A 7,500-nucleotide genomic window follows, 5' to 3' on the forward strand; every position below is an offset into this window, starting at 1 on the left:
ATGGCAAACATTCTGACTGGAAGTTCCTAGAAATCGGCTTTTTCCTTATTGGCATTATGTGGCACGTTTATTGTGGCTAGAACATTAATTATCCACCAAATGGCACCAACGCTTGGCGAAAGTCTCGAAACACTCCTATCCCGACGCACCAGCAACCGCAACACGATGCAAAATAAATTGCACGAGCTACTGATACTTGTACCATGCACGGTACACGGTACCAAAATATACCCCTGAAAGTGTGCAATTTGGTGCTATTCTAGGAAATTTGTTTGGGGAAGCCTAGCTACGCGTGTCGCACGTTGCATGGTCGTCGATCAGAGGCATGCAAAAGCACCTATCTAGGGGAATTACTTTACGTTCTAGTAGCAAGATCGATTTTCCGGTCTAGCACGGCAGTACGCCTGCATGCATACACTCCATGTACCAAAAATGTATCAACCTAGGCGTTGCTCAGTAGCTTTTGGCGGCACATGTAAAAAGTACTCGAGTTCAGATTCTTGGAACTTTGCGTATTGTTCAAAACTTATAACGAAAACTAAATTATAAATGGGTAAAAGGCTAGGCGTTTCTCAGTAGCTTTTGGCGCCACGTGGCAAAAGTATTCGAGTTCAGATTTCTGGGACTTAGCGTATTTTTCAAACCTGATAATGAAAATTGAAGTACAAATGGGGCATAAGCTAGGCGTTGCCCAGTAACTTTTTTCGCCACATGGAGGAAGTAGTCGAGCTCCAATTTCTGGACGTAGCGTATTTTTCAATCATAATAAACCAAATCAAACATAAAAATCATGAAACTTACACCACGTCCCTAGGTTGTGCACAAAACGTAACGATAAAGTGCCGGCGAGGTTAGAGGTGCACCAAAATTGTGTACCGATTAGGAAAAGTACTCTATGTTGCTATGACTTGGGTAAAAAGTGTTGATTAACTGCTGGTTACGATAGACAGTTGCTTATCGTACACATCGCAAACGAACACCCCTTAGTGAGCAGTAGCAGAAGTCGATGGAACAAAGCGAATGCATTACAAACTGATCAAGTAAAATAAGGAACGCTACGTACTAGGACTTCTTTCCAAGAATGGTGTCCGCGACGGGAGGGCAAGCGTCCTTCCAGGTTTCCCTAGTAAACTTGTATGGTAAACATACCCAAGCGTGTCCGTAAGCACGCAACGATAGTCACGAACGAGCACATACCTAGGGAAAGTACTCTACGTACTAGGACTTCTGTCCAAGAATGGTGTCCGCGACGGTCGGGCACTGTGACGCAATTACCAAATCCTAGAATCGTACAAGCAGTGTGTACAAACATAAACATTAACGCGTTCGCTCGGGCTGCGCCGTCCGTGTTGAACACAAATGCGGGTGATTATATGAGTGGATGGACAAAAACATGCGTGGCGAAGACAATTTTTCTGCACGATGTGCACATAGCTCATTTCGTCGTCCCGGGCGAATGGAAAAACACAAAAATCTCGAGTATCTTTCTAGTTTCTGTTATAAAAGGGCAGGCCAAAAAGGTGACCGGTTGAGATGAGCATTTTAAGCATGCAAGCACTTAATTGCAACTTTTCCTACAAAAACTAGGTACGTACACGTAGATTGTATCAACATGGACATCCATGATTGCGTACGCCCGGGCTGCGCCCTCCGTGTTGTACTTTCCCTGATTGGTACACAATTTTGGTGCAAGTGTACCAACATCGACATCTATGAACGCGTACGCTCGAGCTGCACCCTCCGTCTTGTACTTTCCCTGATCGGTACAACAGTTTTGGTGCACGGCTATCCCGAAAGGCAACTTGTACCAACATCGACATCCATGAACGCGTACGTAGCGTACTTTCCCTGATCGGTACACAACTGTTGGTGCACGGCATAGGGAAATGGGCTTAAAATGGTCAAACTCAATCCATTTCCACTAAAGATAGTCAATAACAGCTGTGCCGATGAAGTAGGGCACGATGCAAGTCAATGTTATTTAATGAATTACATGTTCACCATACATTTCAGTACAAAATTGCTCGGTCAGACCTACAAAGTGCTATATCTCGAATACTAAACGTCGCAGATGGGTGTCGTAGAACAATTTTAAGTTCGTCTAACGATTCTACATCCGATTCTGGATAGTGGTTTTTTCGACCACTTTTCAACATTTTGTGACACCCCGAACCTAGGGGCAGCTCCCTAGCTTTTTTCAAAAATGTGCACCGAACGGGGCCAGAGAGCTCGAGTAGTCGAAAATTTTTTTTTTTGCTAAAACCCCTCAAAACGTGTCAGGAACGCACCCTAGATGATGAAAAGTGCAACCAGAATGTCAATCGACAACATGCCCGGGGGTACAAATTTGCTCTACGCGTCCCTAGGTAGGGGTACTTTTTCATACAAACATCAAAGTGTACGGTGCACACAGTGCGCGAACAAAAATTGCTCGGTCAGACCTAGGACGGCCATATCTCGAATACTAAACGTCGCAGATGGGTGTCGTAGAACAATTTTAAGTTCGTCTAACGATTCTACATCCGATTCTGGATAGTGGTTTTTCGACCACTTTTCAACATTTTGTGACACCCCGAACCTAGGGGCAGCTCCCTAGCTTTTTTCAAAAATGTGCACCGAACGGGCCAGAGAGCTCGAGTAGTCGACAAATTTTTTTTTGCTAAAACCCCTAAAAACGTGTCAGGAACGCACCCTAGATGATGAAAAGTGCAACCAGGAATGTCAATCGACAACATTCCCGGGGGTACAAATTTGCTCTACGCGTCCCTAGGTAGGGTACTTTTTCATACAAACATCAAAGTGTACGGTGCACAAAGTGCGCGGAACAAAAATTGCTCGGTCAGACCTAGGACGGGCCATATCTCGAATACTAAAACGTCGCAGATGGGTGTCGTAGAACAATTTTAAGTTCGTCTAACGATTCTACATCCGATTCTGGATAGTGGTTTTTCGACCACTTTTCACATTTTGTGACACCCCGAACCTAGGGGCAGCTCCCTAGCTTTTTCAAAAATGTGCACCGAACGGGCCAGAGAGCTCGAGTAGTCGAAAAATTTTTTTTTGCTAAAACCCCTCAAAACGTGTCAGGAACGCACCCTAGATGATGAAAAGTGAAACCAGAACGTGAAACGACAACTTTGTTGGGGGTACCCTTTTTACTCTACGGGCCACTAGCTTAGGCGCGCCAACAGCGCTTTCCTCTCGGGTTCCCATTTTTTGCCCTCCTGGGATTATGATCATTTACTCATTGCCTACTATAGGGAAGGTACCTTGCTCCGAGGTCAAAAATGAAGATTTCACCAAATCGTAGTTTTAACCTCTATTTAGTCGTAGGAGCATGGTTTGCCAGTGTCCGTGGGTCATATAAGCCCCCGTTTGGGTCATACGTCCCCTCCCCGATGAAAATCGTCATATGACTATAGGCCGAACTTATGAAGCAAAAGTGGTGTCTGGTGGGTTCTGCCGATGATCTTAACCTATGATTTTGAGTTCTCACTCTTTCAAAACGTTTCCTGGAGCAGTACATCACGGTCTACGGACCCAAAAGACTTCGTTGCGATGGTTTCAAGCATAAAAGTTGTAACAGTTAAGGGTTTTTAATACGCGTATATTAAATCATTGCTTGAAACTAAGCTTCGTTGTCTTTAAACTCTGCAAGACCAATCGAACTTCTTAGGGAAACTCGAAGCATTCACGCTAAGCTGGTGGTGCAGGGCACATAGCGTGATGAAACCGGGTTTCCCTAACCAATGTGCATATTTTTTCCCTGAGAGTGAAGCTCAGACCCACGTAGGGGAGAGCGAAGTGGAACTTTAATGTTCAATGCAGCAAATGTTCGCCATGCGGATAAACAAGTTGGAATAGTTCAATGTTAGTGTAATGCAAACACGAATCGCAAATAACGATACGGGACCCAGAAGCAATTCTGCGGATCCCTCGGGGGAGTGGTGAGTTGATATAAATTAGAGGTGAAAGTCCAAGTTGTTCGAGCTCCGGCTCGGCAGCGATACGAGGTTCCTGTTGAGCTTGTTTGTACATCGCGCAGAGGCGCCGTTCGGTTCTAGCAATGATTCCGCCACCATGTTCCATGCGTGCAGAGATCCGTTAGAGCTCGTTCAATGTGTCCCCGCCGTGATTACGAAAAAGTCCAACAGTTGACTTAGTTGGGTGTGCGTCAAGTAATCGCGCAGAGATGCCGATCGGTTCCTAGCAATGTTTCCCCGTCACAAGGTGGTATTGGCACCTGTGCAGAGTGGCCGTTAGCAATGTCTCCCGTATCACGGTGGTGTACCATCACTAGTGCAGAGTGACCGCTAGCAATGTCTCCCGTCACAAGGTGGTAGCCCAGAAGTGCAGAGAAGCCGCTGTAGCAAAGTCTCCCGTATCACGTTGGAGTTCTTCCACTAGTGCAGAGAGATCGCTGAACCGTTCAATGTGTCCCGTCGTGGTGTGCTTGTACCGAGCACGTAGGATACACCTTGCTTTGTTGGTTTGGGATAGGAGTGGTCGCGCACTGCCTCCACGCCGCAGAGTGCCAGTTCGGATTGAAGGTCAACTTTAGGCCGTTCAATGCATCAGTCGGTGGGTGTTCAGATGGCATCACAACTTCCCTAGGTGCTCAAGTTGGCTGGGTTGTAAAACATGTACACATGCGCAGAGTATCGTGCGTACTAGCAAAGTCTCCCGTCACGGTGGTTACGAATGAGTTCCATGCAGTGCAGAGCGATCGTTAGTGCGTGCAATGTACCAGTCGATGTGTCGTACCGGCATACAACCCCCGCTTAGAGGCCCGTCGCTCGAAGAGGACAAGAAAGAGTGCGCAGAGTGCCGTACCGGCATAGCAATGTCTCCAGACATACGTTGGGACACCCGACGCAGTGCAGAGAGATCCGCTAGCCGTGTGCAATGCATCCGACGTTGCCTGCTTGTGCAGTCTATCGAGTGGCGCCAACGGACGCTCTGGCGTCGCAGAACAAATCTCGGTGGTCACGGGGGACTTGCGCCTCGCGTGATCAAGAGTGTAGTTCGTGTTCAAGCAATTGACTCGAATTCTGGTTGATCCTACCAGTGATATACGCTCGTTCTCAAAGGTTAAGCCATGCATGTCCTAAGTACAAGCTTCCTAGAAAGTGAAACCGCATAAGGCTCAGTATAACAGCTATATTTACAAGATCCTCATCCAAACAGTTACCTTGGATAACTGTGGAAAAGCCAGAGCTAATACATGCATTATGCCGGGACTGTTGGCCTCCGGGTCGGCGGAACTGGTGCACTTATTAGTTAAACCAATCGCCTCCGGGCGCTTTGAGTTGAAATCTGGATAAGGATGCCGATCGTACGGTCGCTTGCGACTGACGACAGATCTTTCAAATGTCTGCCCTATCAACTATTGATGGTAGTGTAGAGGACTACCATGGTTGCGACGGGGTAACGGGGAATCAGGGTTCGATTCCGGAGAGGGAGCCTGAGAAATGGCTACCACATCCAAGGAAGGCAGGCAGGCGCGTAAATTACCCAATCCCGGCACGGGGAGGTAGTGGACGAGAAATAACAATATGGACCTCTCTAACGATGGTCCATAATTGAATGAGTTGAGCATAAATCCTTTTGCAAGGATCAAGTGGAGGGCAAGTCTGGTGCCAGCAGCCGCGGTAATTCCAGCTCCACTAGCGTATATTAAAGTTGTTGCGGTTTAAAACGTTCGAAGTTGATACCCCGTCCAGACTCGCGTCCGTCGCGGGCGCCCGGCCTCTCGGTTGGGACCGTCCGTGTACGCGCTCGCGGCTGCGACTCACAATGGTGTACCTGGGCGTTCTACTCCTGTGACGGGTCAGGACTTGTCGCCGCGACCTCGTCGGTCAAGGTCTTGTTCGACCCCAGCTTCATGGTGCCCGGGAACTCTCGTTTACCTTGAACAAATTAGAGTGCTCAAAGCAGGCTAGTTCAAAGCGTCCGGTCCTCCGGGCCGGCGTTGGCCGAGAATAATTTTTGCATGGAATAATGGAACATGACCTCGGTCTGAGTGGTTTCGTTGGTTTGTAATAGACCAAGAGGTAATGATTAACAGAAGTAGTCGGGGCATTGGTATTACGGCGGCGAGAGGTGAAATTCGTAGACCGTCGTAGGACCCACAGAAGCGAAAGCGTTTGCCAAGGATGCTTTCATTAATCAAGAACGAAAGTTAGAGGATCGAAGGCGATTAGATACCGCCCTAGTTCTAACCGTAAACGATGCCAATTAGCAATTGGGAGACGCTACCTACCTTCGGTGCTCTCAGTAGCTTCCGGGAAACAAAATCGGGTTCGCGGGGAAGTATGGTTGCCAAGTGAAACTTAAAGGAATTGACGGAAGGGCACCACAAGAAGTGGAGCTTGCGGCTTAATTGACTCAACACGGGAAAACTTACCAGGTCCGAACTTATTGAGGTAAGACAGATTGATAGCTCTTTCTCAAACTTAAGGGTAGTGGTGCATGGCCGTTCTTAGTTCGTGGAATGATTTGTCTGGTTAATTCCGATAACGAACGCGACTCAGTCAAGCTAACTAGAACGCTGTCAGTAGTGTGCCTCCGGGCGCACCTGACGTTAGGAGTGGCGGGTGTCCTCACGGGTGCCCGTCACTTAGTTTGCCCTGCTTAGCGGGACAACTTGTGTTTAGCAAGATGAGATTGAGCGATAACAGGTCCGTGATGCCCTTATGTTCTGGGCTGCACGCGTGCTACAATGTGAGCAGCAGCGTGTTCTCGCCTTATGCGCCCCCATTCCGAGAGGAACGGGAAATCACCCAAATGCTCATTTAGGTAGGGATTGGGGACTGCAATGGTCCCCCATGAACCTGGAATTTCTAGTAAGTGCTAGTCATTAGCTAGCGCTGATTACGTCCCTGCCCTTTGTACACACCGCCCGTCGCTACTACCGATGGATTATTTAGTGAGGTCTCTGGAGGCACACCTTCCGCGATTCCTTCGTGAGTTGCAGTTGGCACGGCCGAAGTTGACCGAACTTGATGATTTAGAGGAAGTAAAAGTCGTAACAAGGTTTCCGTAGGTGAACCTGCGGAAGGATCATTAACGTGGTTTTTGAATGAGTAATAACAAGGTTGAAGTGTTATGTTGGAGGTCGAGTGCGCTGCATACCAAAATTTGAACGCGGTAACTTGCACTCGGCGCCGACATGCACTCCCAAACCGTAGTTTTGATATGTGTGGGGAGTTCCTTACGGTTCTTCCTCCCAGAGATCGTCACTATCTGGGACGTACATTAATTTGTACCTGCATTAGCGGTACGCTTTTGTAGAGAGCATATCAAGTACGTCTCGTAAGAGACAAACACTTGTACTTGTACAAGTTTGAGTAACCCATTGTTGCAGGTCGAGTGTGTTGCATACCAAACTTTGAACGCGGTTACGCCACTCGGCGCCGAAAGGCACTCTTTAAACCCTAGGCAGGGGATCACTCTGCTCATGGATCGATGAAGACCGCAGCTAAATGCGCGTCATAATGT

At 47.8% G+C, this 7,500-nt stretch overlaps 1 long non-coding RNA gene and 1 other non-coding gene across 2 annotated transcripts in view; one reads left to right on the forward strand and one right to left on the reverse strand.

Annotated features, from left to right (window-relative positions):
* The window catches only part of LOC125908241 (uncharacterized), a 23,442-nt gene that overhangs the window by 2,259 nt on the left and 13,683 nt on the right, over positions 1 to 7,500 (reverse strand). The gene's annotated exons all lie outside the window — the stretch shown is intronic.
* LOC125908245 (5.8S ribosomal RNA) overlaps positions 7,433 to 7,500 on the forward strand; it is a 158-nt gene continuing 90 nt past the window's right edge. The window contains exon 1 of the ribosomal RNA XR_007453329.1: positions 7,433 to 7,500. This exon is cut by the window's right edge and continues 90 nt beyond it. This is a non-coding gene — a ribosomal RNA (5.8S ribosomal RNA).

Source organism: Anopheles coluzzii (assembly GCF_943734685.1).
Source record: "Anopheles coluzzii chromosome X unlocalized genomic scaffold, AcolN3 X_unloc_93, whole genome shotgun sequence".
NCBI classification, from domain to species: Eukaryota; Metazoa; Arthropoda; class Insecta; order Diptera; family Culicidae; genus Anopheles; species Anopheles coluzzii.